Genomic DNA, 22,410 nt, shown 5'->3' on the forward strand with positions numbered 1-22,410 from the left:
TCATCAGCCCGCCATCCGCCATCGCCGGAACCCTGCAAAACAAGAGATATCATTACAAAAGACTTTTAAGACATTTGAAGTGCCCAGAACTTACCGTTCGTGCAGTTAACGACGGACAGCAGTCCTCTGAGGTCAAGAGGCCTGCACCCTTATCCAGTGAAGAAACTGGTTACGGCACCCTGCCCCGAGGCAGATGGAGAGCTCGGCGTTCACTTACCTAAGACATCTTACTCTTCGAGTCAGACATACAGTGCACAGAGGTCCAGCCCAAAGAGCCAACCGTGTGTTACACATCACCTTTGAAGATACGGCATTCACCCAGTCAAGACCGGCGCCTCTGCGGGAATCAGGTGAGCGTTACAGTATGTTTGTGTGGAAATCAGTTAGTTGGATGATTGGCCAATTCGTGAACACTACTTTCTTTAATGCACCACTTATGGGGCTCTCTGTAGTTACACAAGTGATTCTTTCTTCTGCCTCTTTGTTGTTTTTCATTACGCACATCTCCCTATCAATGTTCTTTGCTATTTTCTGTGCATTTGTTATTGTTTTGCAGGGATATCCTCTTTCCCTTAGGCATACTTCAAGGTCTTTCGAGGGTTCTGTGATGAATCCTGCAGAGTCTTCAGAGGAAACCTGCCTGAAGTCTCATCCCCGGGCACCAGGGAAATGCAGAAACTTTTTGATCCTGACCTTGGGTGTAATGCTCTGTAGGAGGATCACCTGCGAGAAGAAAGGGCCCTGGGGAATACAAGGATGCTGTTTGGTGAGACGCAGTATTTGTCTTTCTCTAGGGAAACCATCTCCTCAATGCCAAAGTATGTAATGGCTTGTTGTCAGAACAATCTGTCTGTTGCCCAAGTTAAACAGCTTAATATGGGTGAAAACATTCATACATTGTTAGGCACTGGGACACATGAAAGCCCTTCTAAAACCATGGAGACTTATAGAGCTAGAAGCTCCCAAAGGTATAGTGAAAAGGAGGCTGTGCATAATTACACTGTAAACTATAAAAACCTTTATTTTCCTATAAAATCAAGTCTTGAGGATGATCCTTATGATATTTCTGTAGAGAATATTAGCTGGAACAGAAATGAGCTTAAGATCAAAATTCAAACTTTAAAAATGAATGTTTGCTTGGGGACTTCAAGTTCCATAATTCCTGAAGTACTGGGTCGATGAAGAGGGCTGAAGAGGAACAAAACTGCAAATTGTAGCTTGTCAATGGGAATGACCCACACCTTAGGGAGACTCAGAGCCTTAAAATACCCCCTCAGGTGTAGGTCATTAGAGAGGAGAAGGAGCAGTCATAGTTGGAGGAGTTCTGAACTCTCCACATTGCAGCAGAAGCAGATACTGGAGAAAGAAGAAGACGCCAGGACCACTGTCGAGCAGCAAGCAGTAGCAGGTCCTGAGGGGGTCTTTGTGTCTAGAAGCCTTAATTGCAGAGGTCGGGCAGCAGGAAGCGGGAGAGGGATTGTTGCCCGTAGACCTGTTTTGTAGAGGCTGTGCATCAGGAAGAAAAGGTTTGGAAAGCTTTCCTTTCCCCAAGGATATCTTGGATGGCAGGCAAGCATCGGAAGGCCTCCGGAGCAAAGGAAGCTGAAGTAATAGACCAGCGGGCAGCAAGGGAAATGGATGTGGAAGCCTTACCCAGTGAGTTCGACAAGTGATTGTTAGACAGGAGCAGTCTATGACCGCTTGCATGCTTGATACAGAGGTTTTCATATTGGAAAACAATTGCGTATGTGGGAACATAAGATAGAAGGCAATTTTGAATACCGAACTGGCAGAAAACAGAGAGCACATTATTATATAAGATCATAAGTCTGTGGCTTTAAGAATGAGTTTAGTTAAAAACCAGCAACAGGATGCAGCAATACTTCTAAACCTTAATGCAAACAACCACTACCCAAGCTAAAAGAAAGTAGAGGCAAGGCAATTTATTTAAAACCAGCAAACATTGCCAAAGTCAGAAGCAGGCAAGTGAAAGTCCCAAAGGTTGTTACGTTTATTGCCCATGTGTGAAGAAGTCCATTACAAAACTTGGTATAAACCCACATTGCCAAGGTCAAGGAAGAAGCAGAGTAAAACCATATCACTGTCAGTGTTTGGTTAATAAAGAAGCGGGGAAACAAACATGGCAAGAAGGCTACCCTTTTGGTCAAGGCTGTTCAGAAGGAGAGGTTTCACAAATCACGAAAAATTACTAAAGAGCACCAATGTGTGTCTTACCTTCCCTGAAGAATTGTTTAAAGCTTCATTTTTTAAAGTAAGAAGCACTACAAAGTCGTTGTAAGCTGATCTTAACCACAGAGGCATGAGTAATTTGTAAAATACTGTTCGGACAGGGGAGTATACCCTAACAGCGAATATAGAAGTAGTAGGCCTGGCATAGGAGTGGACCTGGGGTTATTGAAGTACTAGGCCTGTCATGGAAGAAAACGAGGTGGAAGATGATAAAATGTTGTGAAGTGGTGTCAGCAAATTATTCTGAAAAACTTCTCATTGCTGAAGCAAGAACTGTATAAGATTTCTGCAGAGGTGCTCTATATTGTTAGAACTAAAACAGTTGTTGCAGAAGCATCCTGGCATAAAACTGTGGTTGGCACGTTTTGTTATCAAGTTGAAATCACAAAGAACTGTGTTGGAACTTTTGGTTACAAAACAGGATTTCCTTATTTCCTTTCAGAACTGTGAAGCAGAATCCTATTTGAATCTGGGAAGGAACATTCTGTCATTATATTGTGAATTGTTCTGTTATACTGGTGTTTCCTTTGAACTGCCATGCATTACATTGTTGACTTGCTGTATGCAAAGGTGCGAGGGACAAAGACCTTTTGTTAGAGTGTATGCTTTAGTTTCTTTTAGGCTGGGAAATTCTCATCACAGTAGGGATAGTGATGTGTTTATCGTACCTTTTGATTTAATAAAATGGCATCTTTTGAAAAACGTTCACCAAGTTGTCAGCCTCACATGTTTCACTCCTCACAGTACCTTGAATTGGTGCAAGGTGGAGCAGGTCCTCCAAATGCGCAGGAATTGGCCATAGGGAAGATTATTTTTTAGATCATTTAGAGGATAACTCCTAAAATGTTGAGGAGTATTTTTATCTGTGGGTTTTCAATAAAGACTCGTTTCTATCATGCCATTGGCTTTTTTACCGATGTTCAAATCTAAAAAGGCTACGGATTCCATGTCCCATGTCAGTGTGAATTTTATGTAAGGCCCACATGCATTCTACCAGGATTTTAACACTAGATCTTCCATATCAACAAAACATCATCAATATATCTGCGCCAGTTTGTTATGTGTGTTAGAAAGGGGTTTTCGTCACCTTTGATGTATTTAGATTCAATATTGTCCCTATATAAGTTCACGTCGTGCGTGAATGTTGCATCCATGCTCGTCCAGGGTACTTGTTCAAATTTGTTTTGTTCAAACAGAAAATACATTTCTGTCAATACCAAACAAATACACTCCAGTATGAACTCTATTGGTACTCTTTCCTCTGAATTATGCCTCTTGTCTAAGTATAGCCTCATTACTTCAATGCTTGCAATTTGTAGGATGTTGGCAGTCAATATACACCCTTACCTCTTGTTTGTTGACTGCCCCACAGAAAAAAGTACAGAGCGAGGTGAAGAAACTGTTGAAAAGCAAAAATTACACCAGAGACAACATTAGATCACAAAAGAGGCAAGCAATAAAAACACTAGATCCAACCACCAGACTCCAGGAAGAAATCCCCAGTCTAACCCAACATGCAAGCAGAGAAGGGTGGATAGAGGAGGAGAAACGGTTTCTCAATAAGATGCACCTCACCACAGCAGCATTTTACATCTTACCGAAGATGCATAAAGATAATGTCCACCCTTGCGGCAGATGATTGTGTCTGCAATAGACTTTTTTCTGAGGCCTTTTGTGGCTAATATGAAATCATACAGCCACAACAAAAATAATTAACATCTTGGCCAATGCCAATATAGAGCTACAAGAAATCCTTTTAAGGCTAGATGTAGAGGCACTTTTTACAAGTATCCCACTAATTGCAAGCATTGAAGTAATGAGGCTATACTTCTACAAGAAACCTAATCCAGAGGGAAGAGTACCAACAGAGTTCATACTGGAGTGCATTTGTTTGGCACTGATAGAAAAATATATTCTGTTTAAAGACAAAAAGTTTCAACAAATACACGGGACGGGCATGGGTGTGACATGTGTGCCTGAAATTGAAAACATATATTTGGACAGTTTTGAATCTTAATACACATCAAAGTTGAACAAAACCCCTTTCTAAGACACATACACAACTGGTACAGATATATCGACAATGTTTTGTTGATATGAAAGGGTACGCTAGCAACTTTTTATGTCTTGGTTGAATGCATGTATTCCTTGCATAAAATTCACAATGACATGGGACATGTAATCTGTAGCCTTTTTAGATTTGAAAATCAGTAAAAAAAGCCAATGGCATGATAGCAACAAGTCTTTATCGAAAAGCTACAGATAAAGAATATGCTGCAGCATTACAGCAGTTATGATCCAAACAATCTAAAAAATAATATTCCCTCTGGCCAATTCCTGCGTTTAAGGAGGAACTGCTCAACCTTAGATCAAGATACACTCGGAAGACCTTGCGGAGCATCTAAGTGAAAGAGGATACCCCCGCCAAAGAATAGAAAATGCACAGAAAGGAGCCCATTGCTAGGGAGATGTGCCTACCTAAACACAACAAAGAGGTTGAAGAATCACTTGTGTAACTATAGACAGACCCATGAGTGATGCATTAAGGAAAGCAGTGCTCATGAATTGGCTAATCATCCATCTAACTGATTTCCACTCAATCAAACCTCGTTTGGGAGATAGTGCAGTGTGACTTTGCTAGGGTGTCACCAGACCTCTGTCTGTGGATAGCGAAGAGGATGGTTGGAGTGGGATGGAGATAGGAAAGTGGGGTTAACTAGCAGACAAACGAATACAGAAAAGTAAAGACACATTGGATGAGGAGGAGGCAGAATGGTTGAGGATGTAGGAATCAACATTTCTTCACTGTGATTAGTTATCAGTAAGTATTGGAGAAAAGGTCAGGGATGTAAAGATAGGTTTAAAACAAAGACTTTTCTGCAATGGCAATATATAGCTCTGACAGTGCGTGTACTAGATGTTCTCCGTGTGTGAATACGTGATGGACTTGAGATGTGCTCAAGCGGGCACTTGACATGTGGCGGCTTTCCCCAGAACAGTTTTTAAGAACAATTCCTGCATGGAAAGAACTGGTTCAGCCAACCCAGCCCACAGGTGTGTCTGCTCAGACAGTTGGACATGTAAAGATAAATTCAAGGAGAGAACCTGAGGTCGGCAGTAAGGGGAGATAAGAGGAGAACCCATACACATGATACCGAGAACGTTACGTTCCTGAGCTGTGAACTAAGTATAATTCATCACAGCTTTTAAGGTGGCAGGTCTATCGACTCTTTCTTCTGCAATGCGCACTGTAGCAATGTCCAACATGCTACTCACGCTGAGATCATATTGTGCAAGCATGGGATTCACTGTGGGCCATATGACAGATTAGTGTGAAAGCAAATATTTCCCCAATGCAAAAATATATATATATTTGCTCAAAGCATGTTTCTGCCAGGGCAGTGTTTTTCCTACTCTAGGGTAACGTGTCCGGGGCAAGAACGCATTGACTTTTTTTGCACTAGGGCATTTTTTGGCTTAGAGGTAACTGCACATGCACGGATGCAATCGTTCTGTAATGTGGCCCCAACTCGTCATGTCAGACCCTCGTGAAAAGCTAGATATTGAGAAAATTCAAAGAAAAAAACTAATGTGCTGATAAATCAGCGGGGCAGGCAGAAGAATCAGTCTCTCTAACCTTAAGTGATGAGCTTGAAGGACACACTCAGCAGCGAACGTGCACATAGACTGTGGCAATAACGTGTACTGATGTTTAAATGCACGCCATACACTAAATATCCCATCGAAAATAAAATATTGGGTCATGTGCTGATCCTTTTAACACCCCTGATTTCAGCAACCTCCAAGCGATGAAAGGCTGATTCTGCATTCCATAAACTCATCGTTTCGGCACGCACGATACACAATAGACGCTCAGGCGGTTTAGCACGACCGCGATGCCTGTCAAGCTCTGGAATCGCCCTCGCCTCTTCGGTGGCAGGGCACGTGCAGAGAAACCTGCTATGTTTCTGCCCCATGCGAAACCCAGCAGGGGAACTCACAAGGTGTTCACACGCCGCAGGACATCACGCGAGGAGTGTGTGTCCCTCGTGGACTGCACCGCCACACCGGCAATGTATGGACCTGCTCAAAAAGAGGCCAGCTCAGTCCGTAGGGATTGAGTGCGCTGACGGCAGTCACGTTCTTCGTGGAGGCCTCCGCGTGCGCGCACATGAGCACATGGTGGAGATCGATTCGATTCACCACACGTAGTTCCTACACACGCAGGAACCCCTGGTGCGGCCATTTCCCGGTGCTTGGCAACCTTTCGCCAGAGTCCGTCCTAGAGAGCCCGAGGGCCACTTGGCAGCAGCCGGTGGGCACGTCCTGCTTGACTGTCTTTCAGCGCAGGGATAACGCCGAGAGTGCCCTGCAGTGATTGAAGCATAAATCACACATTTGAAATGCTAGCATATATATTTTGTTTATCGGGTTGTGTGCAAAGTGTTTTTATAGAGCCTGTCTCTAAACTATCTTTACCCGAGCGCGAGGCTGCCGAATCCTTTCTGAAACTTGATTAATTGCCTAAAGCATCGAACTCGCTGGCCAGCCCCCACTCCAGATCCTCCCCGCGTGGGTTTATCCATGAATATTCATGTGGAACTCATGAATGCCTGACTGGATTCGACCTCTTGGGATTGTGGGAGTCCATCTTATAATCACTGTCCATCCAGTGAGAATGGAAAGCGTAAACAAGTGGAGGGGGGGGGGAGGCACAAGTCTTGCTGCAACCAGCAAGCATTTCCGGTGCAGAGCAAGCTCACCCAAGGAGGATTTCTGAAAGAATGGGAATCAGTGGTGGAAATGTAAACAAAAAAATGTCAAGGAGGAACCCGCAAGGCCTGGGGTGGGGCAGAGTTTGGAAGAGGGGGGTGGGAGGGGGTCGTGAGGGGGCGGGCTGACAGTTCAACTCCCTCAAAGGAAATGTTCAAAATATGTTTTGTTAAGCTGGTGCATTTTCTTTAATGCTACTTCTTTCCAAGCTCTACACTGAACATCAATTTCACTTTCAATCACTCCCATGGCAGCGGTGCACCCAACATCCTGTTGGTAATGCAGTGATTTCTAGTACACTTAGGCCTTAATAACAAGAGTTTAACACGGATGGAAAGGCTTTAATATGAATTGTATAGTTCTGAAGTTTTGGAGAACATATTATTAGATTGTTAAACTAGTGCTAACTATCAATTTGTATTTAGCTAATGAGATCTGAGCATAACTGGTGCGACTTGTTGTAATGAAATAAGATAAGGTATGCAATTTAACTTTAATTTTATGTCTAATTTTTAAAAATGGTGTAGTAAAATATGTAAATATTGTGTGCTTAATTTGTAAAGTTTTTAAAACGAAAGAAATAAAGTATAATATAATAATGAGTAGGCTAAGGGATCCATAGACACGCTCTACAGTAGAAGGCTACCAGGGTAGCTCAGCAGGTCAAGAACCGTTGCTGATATGCTATATATCAAAAACTGGTTAATCGTATGACTTTTTGCAAATCTTTATAAAAAAAACAAGTGCTGTAAAATGTGTTTGGCCAGGGGATGGGTTGGACTGGTCGCTTGCTCATATTCAGGGCGGGGGTGGGGGTATTTCAGGCCCTGCAGTGAAAAGCAAAACTTGGCGCCTATGATCCCACAGTTTCATTTCCTAATAACTGTTGTCAGCGCAACAGAAACATGTATTTTCCATTAAACAATTTGACAAGCATATAACATCTTTACAAATATAACCTGTGATAAAACACAAAGGAAGGGACACAAACATTACATCGTATTTGTGTGGTAGTCCAACAAAAAAAAGAAATACCTTTCAAAGAAAACCCGTGAATGCAAGTTTAAGCATCATTTTTGCGTTTAGAAATGACTTTTCTATGAAAGTGCAAGATGCACCGTGTACACCGATACTCTGTGTGGGGTGCCATCTCAGTAGGAAACCCCCACCAAGATGCCTGATTGTGACTCTTCTCACCAGCACAGCACAGCCCCCACCACTCATGGGGCAGTTGTCAGCTCTGACAGCTCCTGTGGGTTAACAATAGCACTGCCCTTTGATGTTTTGTTTACAAGCCACTTCACCCCCTGCCAGCCTGCACTGTCCCCACCAAAACTGCTCTGAACCAGCTCCTGCACAGTGCAGGCACTTCCTAGGACACAGGCGCTGGGAGGGCCTGGGGGTGCTTTGATCTAGTCAGTGGCTTTGCTCGCCAATGACCTCTAGGGGATGAGGTGGGAATTAAAGTAGTTACTATGTTCTCAAGAGCACTCCTGGCACCAATGTCCTGTGGCGGCTCCTCACCCCCACTCCATAGGAGTACAGCACGCGCTTTGATTTGTTGTGTGGGTTGTTTGCTGTGTCAGAGGCAAGCCGGGTCCGAGATCCTAGGGTGACAAGACATCCCGGTTTTGCTCGGACTGTCCCGGGATTCGGACCTATGTCCCTTTGTCCTGAGAGTTTTTATGTTTTAGGCAAGTTGAGAGTGACAGTCCAATTTTTTTTTTTATCACAACATTTATCATCTATATAAATAGTATTAGATGTTAAGAATGTTGTCATTTTAGGATGGGTTAGAACCCCATGTTCCAGGTGCAAGCCGTGTGCATTAGCTGCTTGCACCACAGAGACAGCTTGAGAGGAAAGTACATAGCAAGATATGTAATGTCAAACAGAGCAAACGCACCTTTGTTATTAATATTTTTTTGTGTGTGCTATAGTTAAGATGTTTAACATTTTGACAGTAAATGCCAATAACAGCCAAGTTCATTGTCCCAATATAACATTAAAATACATAATGTAATCAGTATCATGCTTGGGATGTACGTGTTTTTCTCAACACTCAAAGTTGCACAATTTTTATGCATATACTATGGGAATGAGGGCTGGGGAGGTCCGGTTAGGGGGGGTCGGCGGGGGAGTCATTTTATGTTGTTGGCTGTCCCGGTTTTTTGTCTTGAAAATCTGGTCACCCTACGAGATCCGGCTAGATATTCCATGCCGGATCTGGGGCCCGGTGAGAGCGGGCCCATTGGCCAGTGCTGATGCCGGATCACGGGCCCAGCGAGAGCGGGCCCATTGGCCAGTGCTGATGCCGGATATCAGATTCGGCGAGAGCCTGCCCATTGGCCAGTACTGATGGGAAATAAACACGTTGGAAGATGATCAGGAAAACGTGCATGAAAGAGCTTATGTGCAAACAGAACCGGTTATTTTCCCCTGATTTGCAGTTTGCACAGGACAGGATAGTAGAGTGAGGAATGACTACAACAGAAGGAAAACTGTCTTAGGCGATGGCAAACTGTGCCTACATCTGGGATAGTGGGATAGTCATCCACACTATCCCATTGTACCCCCACGATCGGACGGTGTGCACAAATCAGCTGCCACAGACACCCCCTCAACACCCCCCCACCCCACCCCCATGGCAGTATGCATGCTAAACCGGATGCACTTTAAAGGGGCTGAATTCTGCAGGTGCTGTCATTGTCTTTCAAGTACAGAGAGGAACTGGTCCTGTATGATCGAGGCGCTCCACGAAAGAAACACCTCCATGTCCCCAATCGCATAGGTTCCAGGTAGTTGCTCTCAATGACGGCTGAGAAAAAGTACTCTCGTTCAACTTTCTTCTTGAATACATGTGCGTTCCCTCCCTCGCATGTGGACGCTCCTTCCACGGAAAGGAGTTATTCGTTCCAGTACTACTGCACCGCTGAGGAAGGGACCTATATGTTCTTGACCTCTTCCAGAAACATCTACTATGGAACTCATGGTGCTGCAGTTGCAGTAGTGCGTCATTTGGCTCTTCCCATAAAAACAAAACTCTGAGACTGTGGCAAGCACACCATCGGTTGGCTAGAGTGCATTCTGTGCTATGGGCATAAATAAGGGTGTGTTGTGGTAAACCCCGGATGTCCTGATGAAGCGCTAGCCACTAGTCTGACTCTAATGACCCCCTGCATTATTATTCGAGACTGGCTAAGTTCGTCTTCGCACCTCCAGAGTACTCTGCTCCTAATACTAGCTTCTGAAGGTCACAAGAGCTTTGCAAAATGGAGGACTTTCATGGCTGGCTTCTGGAACCTGTTTAATGTCTGCGATCACTCAGACGTCGGGTGCTCGCCAGTCCCTCCTCGTGAACCGACTTCGGCGATTGATTGATTGGCGCAGCCAAAAGATGTGCGCGTGAATGAACATGTGATTGCTAATTGTTTCCGGGGGAGGGGCGTTTGGGAGATGGACACATTAATGAATATTGCTAAACCGTCTACTATGGGAATGCACACCATTGTCCAGATGCATATGTTCTGGCCCTCAGGGTTCATCCGTCAGACCTACTGGATATCATGTTCCACAGCGCGTTTTGGGCAGCACTTGGACTTCGGTACATTTGTCTATAAGCAAAGGACATGCCTCTTTCTATTAGTCTTGACCCTTTTGGCTCTCATCATTTAATACTCCTACTACTAATGTTCACCAATAGTAATAACACTATTGTATTATTCTATAGCGCTTGTGGCAGATTCCCTACGAATCTAAGCTCTGTAATAACAGATGTTATTCTTGCCCCATTTGTAATGCCACTTCCCCTTTTTATGAACATTTGTATAACAATATTATGCATTCAGTAAGTTGTTTCCTTCTAAAATGTGACAGAAAAAATGAGAATGCTGTTTGATTCACAATTTTCCAAAAGAGTGGTTTGAAAATACAAGTACATTAAGTGCGTGGAAGCACAAATAAACTATGCATTCATGCGGTTTTGCTGAACTCTGCTGCGCATTTTGGCAGCTGTGAAGGACTTGCAAGGTCCCGGCCATAAGTACTTCCGGTCCAGAAAGGCCGGTTCCCAGAGTAAGCAAGCTCTGGTGTGATGCCGGCGCGGGGCACTTGGTCATCGCTGGCTACTCACAGGATCTTTGAAACGATTAAACACGCATTGCCAACGCCAATAGCCCTGGTTTGATTTAATGCCACTTGCCGTTTTAGATACCCATACTCATATGCCCGAGGAGAGCCGGGCATGCACACGTGCTGCCACCGAATGCCAGATACAGCATCAAAGACACGGGCACTGCTCATCCCAGGACATGTGTTCTAGCAGCTAAACCCTTTAGCGCCCTTTCTCTGTGCGCCATCCACCTGTTGTGGGTCTTCGCGCCAAGCACAGACATTGTGAGCTCCAACTGCCCGTGCCGATGTCACATGAACAGCACCAGTGTCACAACCTTCACCTGGCTGAGTGGGAAAAAATGGGTCTGGCATGTCACCGGCACTCTGTGCCATATTAAAGCGCCTCTTGAATAAATCGTACCCACCTTTTAATACCAAAAGTATCCAGTTGCATCCCCGGCATTCATGGATGGCACATGAAGGCACCATTCAGAAGCCATGGCTAGCGGCTTACAACGCCGGATGCAGTGTTGATGACCAAAATATGGTGTTAGGTTTCACGTGGTAACGGAAATGCCGGAGATAAGCTGCCATATCATGAACGTGAAGCTATTCATTAAAGGAACGTGTGAAATAGTGCATTGGAGGTCAATGACCAGTGAATTCTATGAAACGTGTGTAGTAGTGTTCTATGTATATTGCCATACATATCTGCTGGCATGTCTACCCTTAGGCGTATGCAGAGAGACCGCCAGCACGTACCACACTGCCTGGAAGTCATAGAAACAGGGTCTCGTGTGAGGAGCAGATTCTAGAAAGCAACGACGACCAGGGCTGTACATTTCATTCCATCCTCCTCACAAACAACGAAATCCTTGTCTAAAGTACATACGGAGAAGCAGCGAAGTTTTAGAAACGCTGGACGCACATCCAGCGAGCACAGATGCTTCTCAAAGCATCTGCAAATGACATCTATGAGGGGCCGTCAGTCATCTCCATGACAACCGTGCGAACGCTGTCCTCATATAATGCTGAGCGGGAAGCATTTCACACAGAGCTTAATTATTTCGGAGGGGTAACGCGGATTTGCACCGCAAGTTCGTGCACACACCGTGAGAGAAACCATGCCCCCTGAGCACCCCCCTCCCGCCGCCCCCACACTAGCAGCAGTGGCCATTAATGCAGATCTGATTGTGTGTCTGCTTGAACCATTTTTCTAACAGGAAAAACGGCTTTTATGCCGTCCTAGAGCCTTTTCACAAAATGAAGGCGATATAAAGAAATCGAGATTAGTACACATTAACGCCGCCCATAGCCCACAGGAAGCGATTTTACTGAGAGAAGTCTTGGCAAGTGTGCCCTGTGAAATCGTGGCATGCTTTCATTTGAAACCTCGTTGGTCGTGTGCACGAGACAGTGGATTCAAATTGAGATGGGCAAGAACACGTACCTTTGTGGTGGTCAAACGCCGACGAGGTGCTGAAATCCATGGCTCTCCAGCTCAATGAGTCCAAGCAAACGCCATCCCCTGGGTTTCCGCCCAGGCGTCCAAAAGATTTCGGTTCAAAGAGATATGGACTGGCACCAGCAGCCGCCACGTCCCCTGGCAGGGGGAAGCCGAAGTCACGCTGCTGCGGCTGGCTACCATCTCCCACATGAGGCGAGATGTGTACGCTCCCCCGGAAGGAGGGGACCCCTCGAAGGAGGTGCACACTGGGAATTGGCCAGCTCGAGTGCTGCTTTTTTATTTACCATTCGCGCGCGGAAGGGCTGCCAGAAGCGCAGGCGGAGCGGTGGTCTGTCGCTTCCAGTCAGCCCTGGGTGACGAGAAGACGACGCTGCAGAGCAGCCAGAATCCGCGGTAAAAATCCAGCCGAAAGAAAACAAGGGCTCGCAGAAAGCGAGCTAGTTCTGCAGTGCGGGCGGCACGCTGTGTGAACATGTGACAGCACCACAACTGAATGCAGCACAGAATGAGTAAAACATGTCAATGTACCTACCAAGCGGCGAGGTAATAAAGTATGCTTTTAAACGTATTTCTCACGAATCTCCCCCCCCCCCCACTTGGACAGCTCCACTTGCTACTATACAAGTGTTGCTGCTGTAACGGAAGCACTCCTGCATGAAGGAGCAGCCGATTGACCCTAGGGCCCCTCTCTAATATGCATCATCACGAGCTTCACGTGCAAGCAATTTCGCTACCGCCAGTCCTAAAAACAGTGGGCGCCTGAACACAGCCACACCATGTGAGAGTAGCGAAAACCGCTGCACCCGGTGCCCTGCCGTCAAATAATTCTCCAGATGTTGGCATTCAAACATTGACTTACCAGCATCAGCCTTGCTCTCACTGTCATTGAGGTTGCACGCAAGCACCATTTGGAAAGAAGGGGGACCAATGGGTCTCTGGGATGCTCCATCCATCCTTTCAAATGACAACCTGGTAACCGTGGGTGGTATATAATAAGGGCCGGAGCCACGTTTGTTGGCAGTCCCTCATTCCCCTCTCTAATGCATGTATTATTGGTTATTTATAACCTGCTTAATACCCAGAGCTTTCTAAGCGTGGACCCACTCGGCTTGCTTCCAAGGGGAGCGTGTTTCCCTTGAGCTATCCTCCCACCATGTTTGAGGGCAAAGATATTGCACAGGATACCCTGGAACCTCTTCTTTAATACCGGTGTGCTCTAGCTCCTTTGTGCTAGACGGAATTACCAATAAAATGTCTCTGACCAAATAACCGGACATACTCAAAGAAGATGGTAAAATACTGCTTTTATCTCAATGAAGGAAAGCAGGGTAAATCGTCATTCCTCAAATTGATTAATGCAGGATCACACTCTCTTTTTGATTATACTTAGTTTATATAATGCTAGATGCATCATTTATGAGCCTCCCGGGGGCGGTATCGGTCCAGGAAATTAGATTGGAGCTGGGCTGCGAATCACTCATTTTGCTGTGGAAGGTGTTCGTTTGTCGATACTGGATCAGTATTAAATTTGGTACATCTCGGAATCCCTCTCTGATTGGACAAATGACTGAACATGCACGGAGGTGCACACACAGCTTATGGTTCAGAGATATGGAGTCTGTTATCCTCGACTGAGATTGGGCTGAGTGTACTCAGTCAGAGGTTCATTTTTATTTGTGTGGGTATGTTGAGAAATCTAGACAATGTGACAGAATACAATCTATATCACACTTGGCTGGCTTTCGGAAATACACAAGCAATTCTCAGCAGGGTGATTTTGTGGAATTTCTGCGTAAGTACCTGACTTCTCTCTGCTACCCAGCACTCACACGCTTTATCCTTTTGTTTTACGGTTCGAGAACTTACCAGTCCTGATAAACACTGGTACCTGGAGGGGAATCTCTAAAGAGGAACTATTATGCAGGCTATGCAATTTACGTGTAGAAACTTCACGTCACATTCTCACAGAATGCATGTCCTTGACTCATATTCACCAAAAGGCCTATGCAAATTTCACTGATTATCATTCCGATCAGACCTGGAGTAGAATTTTTGCAGCTGTTTCGTTGGTGGCCATGGCTGCGGTATTCGACATATGGCTGCTGGCAAAACCGAGACTCATCGCGTAGTATGGGTGATTATCGGTTTTTAATTTTGTGGACAGCGTGGGTGAGTACTTGAAATCTGTTGAGGATAAAAGGTCTAATAATGATGTTAATTATGTGTTATTTATATAGCGCCTTTATCTAAAGCACTTTACATAGCACATATTTACACACAATATCATCCAACCGAAATTGGTACTCATTTATCGACCTCAGAAGGATGAAAGGCTGAGTTGGCCTTGCCGGGATTCGAACCTGCGACCTGCAGATCACGCTTAGATTGCAGCACCAAGCGCTCAACCTGCTGAGCTATCTTACCGGCTGTATACTGGTAATACCGGCTAATAGAATGCCTCTGTATTTATGAACTTGTCTAAAACGAAATAGGCTATCTATTTGTTTGTTAAAATGTGTCATTTGGATTCAGTTTGTAATTCCTTGTGATTGAATAGTGATTTTATTTTATTTTGTAATTGTGCTTGGATGTTTTTACACTCTTGTTATCATGTGAAAGGTTGCTTCAACCATATGCATGTATTACAATAAAATAATGTTTTAAAAAAAATGCTAGATGCATCATCTATGCCATCCTACGTGGCATATTACAAAAACCTACGGAGGGGCGGGATTGCATTAGGAGAACATGTCTACATATAGAATGCATGAATATTAATCTTCCATTGACGGTCCCTTGTCTGTAAAACACGTCCTGAGCTACTTCTAATACGTATAACACTGATTACAGCTGAGAATATGGCAGCTGAATAATACTAACACTGATTACAGCCGAGAATATGGCAGCTGAATAATACTTTGCAACATTGTATGTAGAAGGGCCTGGCAGGCTTTCTGATTGGTTGGCAACCCAAATCCAACCTTGAACATTCGGCTCGCTAACAGCACGTACATAGAAACAAAATCCAGGTGCTTGGAGATAGGTCAGCTCTCCCCTTGCTCTCCCAATTAGTCTGTGCTCGCTCATCGGTAGGCTGCATGCCAGTGTCCTCTGTTTGAAGGCTGGCATTACCAGTCTGCACTTTCTCGGGTCATTCAAGGGAGTGTATGCACACCATTATCTTAGCTTCACGCCAAATGAATAGTCCTCGTTTGCAAGCTCTTCGTCACATGCTATAAGACCACGAATGTGTCAATTTAAACAGTGTGTTCAACACTATTTGATCAATTATATTGGGTGCAGTTGCTCATCTTGGCCTTCAGAGACTTGCTCACTCTATCACATATAAACTTTGTGCAATTTTAATTGTCCGATACTTGGCATCCGTAAATGTTTGTATTCCTCCTAATCTTGGGAAATATGTCCTTTGCGCATGGTCTTCTCATTGGACTCCCTTCATAATTTGCCTTCATCTCTCAAAATAGCATCTTTGGTCCTACGCCAATGTACTCCTCTATTTTTCAAGGGAAAAACAACTTCATCATCTTTTTAATTCAAGATCCTAGGCTTGGATTTTGAGGTAACTCGGTTGATTGACACAAGCCGTCGTCCATCTTCTTCTATTGGTAGTTCTAAACGCTGAATATATACCTCTCATAAGCAAGCTTCTATATGTTTTTTCTACCTTTCGTTTCAGCATATTTACAGTTATTGACCAGTGAGTCAGTTAATTCTTCTTTATGCAACAGCCTCTTTCTAAATCTGCCTGCTTCTACTCTCCGCCCTCTGCTACTTATCCAGAACAGGACTGCAAGACTTGTCCTTGGCCTGAAGCCCAGGGATCGTATCTCTCCAGGACTGAAATCTCTGCACTGACTCCCAGTGGCCGCGAGGATTAAGTTCAAAACCTCTGCATCGTCCACAAGGCCTACAGGGGCCGGGGGCCTCAATACCTTCAACTCTCTCTCCCTAAATATCTTCCTTCTCGAGCTCTCCGATCATCCGCCTCCAACTCGCTCAGGGTCAGTCGCTTCTCAAAGCAACTAGTTGGTGGTAGATCTCTTTCTTCGGCTGGGGCCTCCCTCTGGAACAACCTGCCTGCCTCCCTTAAACTTGAGGAGAACCATCTCTGGTTCCGGAAGCACCTCAAAACCGTTCTCTCTGCTTCTGCTTTTTCTCCTCCTCTGCTCTGCTGACCTCCTGGCTGTAACCGGAACTGCATTGGCAACCTGGACACCCTCTGATCGTTTCCTGGTCCAACCTGTGTTAGTAGCTAGCGTCACACACCTGCACTGCCCACCTGGCAACCCCTGCACTTGGGGACTGTTTCTGTATCCCTAGAGTCCCTCCTACCAGCCCTTGACACCTGATGTCTGCACTAACTCATGCACTTGCCACAAGCTGGCTGTTACTTACATATTGTTATCTTTTCCCCATGTAGTGTCCTGTCCATGCCCCCCTCCCACGCACTTGCGCGATCTGCATGACAACTGGCCTAGTAGGATTGTTGTCTGTCCTCCCTTTGTTCCCCTCCATTACCTCATCGCGCCTTGAAACACTTGTGTATAGGCGCGTTATAAATGCCATATCATATCGTATGTTCATGATTACTATATCGTGGGGTACATGTTATTACATCGTCATTCTTAAATATTTTCATATCGTTTCAGCATAGGTTCTTATATCTTCTTTATGACATTATTTCACTGTCGTTAAACCTTGTTTTAACGTATATCCATTCTGTTCATGGCTGCATTTTGACAGCTTGGCAAAGAGCATCCTTCTTGGTAATTTTCCTCCATTATGTCAGCTTGTGGGTACACTCTAAACGGTTGCCTGAGTGCATATCATCTCATATAATCAATGTGGTACAGACATATTGTAAGGATTTATGCATGGGTTCCCAATTGTGGCTCTTCATCTGTCATTCCAATGGTTCGGTGCTACGGGGCGGAGACCAGGGAGAAGGTGTCCACTTGCTCCTCTACACCAGTCTGCACCGACATACGCAAAGTTTCCTTTTGTTCTTGGGGGCACAAGGATCCGGTTCTGCATGAGGATTTTCACACCACAATTTATGAAAGGTGCGTAGTGTCATAAAGTTACTTTGCTGTCATCATTTGTGTATAAGTATCTTGTCTATATTTGCACATTAGGACTCTGTTACAGAACAATGCTCTTTGTGTTCTGTTTAGAGTTGTTGGTAACCTTGTGAGAGAATGTAGAATGTGGAGGTATGACAGTTGGAATTGTGAGATGAGGAGGCTGGAGGTGCTGCAGCTTTTTTACTTTAGATCTTAATAAAGAAGAACACAAAAAGAACATGCCTGGAACTTATTTCATGATGCTTGTAATCAGCGTCTAAATATGGTCCCCTGGCTACAGTGGAGTGGACGGCTGAGCCAAGAACCCGCGGCTGGTTGGTGTGCATCTTGCAGTCTGTGCGGAAAGCCTGCTGGAGGTTGGAGTGGATCATGAGCAGAGGAACAATCTTCCTGTGGCTGCGAGATAAGGATGAGTGGATCATGCGGGATGGAGTGGTCACTCTGTGGTGAGTGGATAGTGAATGGACAGAATGGTCGCTCCATGGACTTAGAATCATAGTCACATGGTGGGTGTAGGATCTTGGTTCACTGTGGCTGTAGGAGTGTTGTTGATGGTTGGGAGTATACAGCCATGTTAGGTCTCATAGCATAAGCACCCACCCCAGCCTTGGTGGCACGTGACACGTGCACAGCAGAGTACAGGAGAACATGCCTCAAGTGTTATGCCCTGTGACACGTAGTCACTCTGTTGTATGCAATCTGCTGTGAGAGCTGTTGGAGTGGGTTGCTAGGCAACCAACATATTGAAACAAGCCATTAGTCTGAGCAGCGGCTTGTGGGAGCATTGCAGAATGAGCTGCTGAAGTTGGGTGCTCACCCAGGAGCAGCTGGTAAGTGAGGAACGATGCAGTAGAAGCAGACTGAATAGTATTTGAGGAACGTTTTGCACCTTTATATATATATTTTTGTAACCTTCTAAATCATAGTTGCCACTCAGGCTTTATCACTGGTCACATTATTGGATGTGGCTGAGCTCTGGTTATTAAAAACCAAGTTGTCCTTGTGTTCATGGCAAATATCTCAGGTATATCCCAGTGTTGTTCTTGCTTAAGGCGGGTGAGCCAAATGTGAGATGGAAGGACTGGAAAGAAGATTTCCTATAGTCCGTACTTGCTGTATGTGGCTCCAACTGTGCTGTGAAGCGAAAGGATGCGCTTTTGTACCATTGCCTGGGTCATGCTAGTCAGGAGATATATAAGAGTTTACCGGATCCCCTGCAGCCATCTGATGGGGTATTGTGGAACAGTTTCGAGATTAGAATTGCAAAATTAGATACGCATTTTGAGGTGAAGGAGAACAACATTTTGACCAGGTATAATTTTGCCACCAGAGAACAGAAGAAAGGCGAGACAATTGAGGAGTTTGTCACTGCATTGAGGGGGCTGGAAGTTAAGTGTAAATTTGGGCACTGCTAAGAGGAGCATCTCAGGGATGAGCTTATGATTGAGTGTTCCAATGAACGAGTTTGAAAGAAGTTATGGAAGGAGAGGAACCCAAACCTGCATCGAGTTTTTTAAATTGCCAAATAAGTTGGGCACACTGCATTGTGTATAAAGGAACTTGATAAGGAGGAGAACAAGGGCTCAGGGGAAAGTAATGTTGCACTTAAAGGGAGAAATATGACCAATCAAAGTCAAGGGTTTAAGAAAGATGGTCATTGGAGGAGCAAGGACAAAGGGAAAGGGAAGAATGTAGTTGTGAGGAGGGAGGTTTGGGATCAGCGTGGGCAAGGGCAAAGACAGTTTGATCATCAACAAAAGATGTTTTAGGTGCGGGAGTCTACAACCCGTTGCAAATTATTAAGAATGTACTGCAGTGTATGTTGAATTGAGGTTGTCTGGCAGAAGATGTAATTTGGATAAGTGGTGTAGGTTAACCTCAAGTAAAGTTGAAAGTGTACAAGAGAATGATATGAGGAGGAAGACACTAATCCAGTTCTGCATGAGGGTATTTGGATCATTCAGGTAGTGAATGTCGTAATGGCAACCAGGTTAAAGAAACCCAGGTCATTGTTTGGAGTCAAAGGAGTTGGAGTTTTGATGTTGATGAGGAGGAAGACACTAATCCAGTTCTGCATGAGGGTATTTGGATCATTCAGGTAGTGAATGTCGTAATGGCAACTAGGTTAAAGAAACCCAGGTCATTGTTTGGAGTCAAAGGAGTTGAAGTTTTGATGTTGATTGACAGTGGGGCGGACTATGCACTTACTGGAATAGACATGTGGGAATCTAAGCTGGGCCAATGTGCACTTAAGGAAGCTAATGTTAGGACCAATGCATACAGAGAAAACCCCATTGAAATAATAGGGCAACTGAATGCTGAGTTAAAGTTTCAAGGTAAAAGCAGTAAGAGTAGAGTATTTGTAACAAATGCTGGTGGAAATCTGTTGTTGTGGGGTTGTCAGGTTGTGGTGGATATGAAACTAGATCCCAATACTAAGGAACAAGTGTACACAGGATGTGGAAAATATATAGCAGCTGTAGGTAGTGTGGAGGAAAATAGGTGTCCGGAGATGAGAATGTCTCCCATGAGAGATGTTGTGATGGATGATGACATGCGTTCCTGGGTATAGGATGTTTTTAAGGACATAAGAACAACTGCCAATGGCTCTCAGGAAAGAAGTACCAGTAGAGCATAACAGGATGGTGAGTGAAGGTGTAATAGTTAAAACAGATGCTTCTGAGTGGGTCAGTCCCATTGTCAATGTGAGGAAGGCCAGTGGGGTAGACAGGATTGCATAGATTTGAGGGAAGTCAACAAGAATGTCATCACAGAGAGAGATTTCCTCTTCTGAAGTTTGATGAGTTTATCACTGACTTGTCTGGTGAGAACGTGTCTTCCCCTCTTGATCTAAGGTCAGCAATAAACAAATCAGATTACTTCCTGAATCGTCTGATGTGACAAACGGCATCACGCACATGCAGATGTTCAAATGTGTGAGGATGCCTTTTGATTTGATATCGGCTGCAAGTGATGTACAGTATACTTGGGAAGGGTGATGGCATTAAATATTATCAGGATGCTATATTTATTTAGGGATGTAATCAGGAAGCTCATGACCTCAGGTTACGCACAATATTGGAGAATTTGGGAGAGACTCACGTTAACACTGGAGAAGTGCAAGTTTTGCAAGTCAGAATTAGATTACCTAGGGTGTGTGTTATTGGAGGGTAGTACCGTCAAAGAAATGAGGATTCCCAAAAACAAGATGGAAGTTGCACCTTTTCTTGGTTCCATTGAATGCTTTACCAAGTTTGTTAAAAGTCTATTGAGCAAGACTAATAATATGAGGAAATTCACCAAACATGGAGTGAGATTTGTGTGGTCAAGAGTGTGACAATGAGTTCAAAAGGGTGAAGGAGGATATCATAAAGGCTCCTGTACTGAGAGGTTTGAAGGATGAGCTTAAGACCGTTGGATACACTGATGCATGTTGGTTGGAAAGGTTGTGATCGGGTGTGCTGTGGAAGGTGAGATGAGTAAACATTGTGTTAAGACCATGCTTTGCGGTGTGCAGAAGCTATGGGTGTGTGATGTGTTCCCTTTGTTGTGAATGACGAAGGGAGGGGGGTGTGTGGTACCTTGTGCTTCTTGGATGCTTGAGCAAGTGATGTCACTGGAAGAATGTTGAGTGAGTGCCGAGACTGTCTGTGTGTGAAAGGGGCTCCACAACCAGGCAGTTGGAGATGTGAGGCTGGGTGGTGGGAGCCAGTAGGCTCCTTCCCTGTAGCCTCTTACCCTGATGTGTATGTGTCATGTTCTAATCCCCTATGACCTAATAAAGGAACCACAAAAGAATGTACCTGCTGCCTCCAAGAGTCAAACTTCACTTCAATAATGTATTGTTCTAAAAATGTGTAGTTTCAGGAGGGCCTTGACAAATGTTTTGTTATGAAAATGTTATCGAAATCCATCCAGCAAGTCAAAAGTTAATAGGAATAGAATTCTGAGAAAGAATGTCGGCTTTATCATTTTTCTCAGCCTCTCTGCTGCAATGCACCATGGGAGATATAGCTATAATTTTGGGAGAAGGGGCACCCCGTTCCCACTCAAATATCTAAACAACTACTGGAATGAATAACCCCAGACCCTTCTGGGAAACAGAGTCAATGCTTCATGCCCAAGTTGTTTCGTACCTGGTCCAATTCCGACCAGCGGTTTTTGCTGTGCGCTGTGCAGAAATGTGGACTTTTTCTCTATAGGGAAATGAATCGGAGTAGGCCGAAAACAGCATGTTTTTATTTCTTAATAACATGTTTTGTTTATAACAAATCCTTCCCAAAATGCACAGTCTGGGGGAACCCTAGACAAACATCGTGCTTGCAAAATATCAGCCAAATCTGTCATGCAAGTCAAAAGTTATTAGCAATTCAAGTTCTCGGTTTCCTATGGAACTTGATAATCACATAAACTATAGTTCGGTGACTGCTGCACTATAATATATATATATATCAGTGAAAACAACCTTTGTTAAGAGGGAGTTAAAGTGATCAGGTTTAATGCGACAAAACCCTTGAAATTCAGCAATATAATTTTCAGCACGTCCACCTTAACTATGCGTTCCATGTTGCACAGTATATGAACACATTGTTGACGTCGCTAATCACATTACACATGACATGACTGATGACATCACTGATGGCATTACTAATTACATCATGCATGGCAACACTGGTTTGATTACTTGCATTTTGAAACATG

General features: G+C 44.5%; 1 protein-coding gene across 14 annotated transcripts in view; it reads right to left on the reverse strand.

Moving 5' to 3' along the window:
- The window catches only part of FUT9 (fucosyltransferase 9), a 1,273,880-nt gene that overhangs the window by 391,813 nt on the left and 859,657 nt on the right, over window positions 1-22,410 (reverse strand). For 2 of the 14 annotated variants that reach the window (XM_069606439.1, XM_069606440.1), the window contains exon 1: window positions 12,587-13,095. The exons of 10 other annotated variants lie outside the window; for them this stretch is intronic. The gene's annotated coding sequence lies outside the window, so the exon portion shown is untranslated. Of the gene's footprint in view, window positions 1-12,586; window positions 13,099-22,410 lie in introns of those variants that run through there. 2 more of the 14 variants (XM_069606442.1, XM_069606443.1) reach the window with 2 other exon arrangements.

The sequence above is a fragment of the Ambystoma mexicanum genome, chromosome 4p (genome assembly GCF_040938575.1).
Source record: "Ambystoma mexicanum isolate Mex_15411 chromosome 4p, UKY_AmexF1_1, whole genome shotgun sequence".
NCBI classification, from domain to species: Eukaryota; Metazoa; Chordata; class Amphibia; order Caudata; family Ambystomatidae; genus Ambystoma; species Ambystoma mexicanum.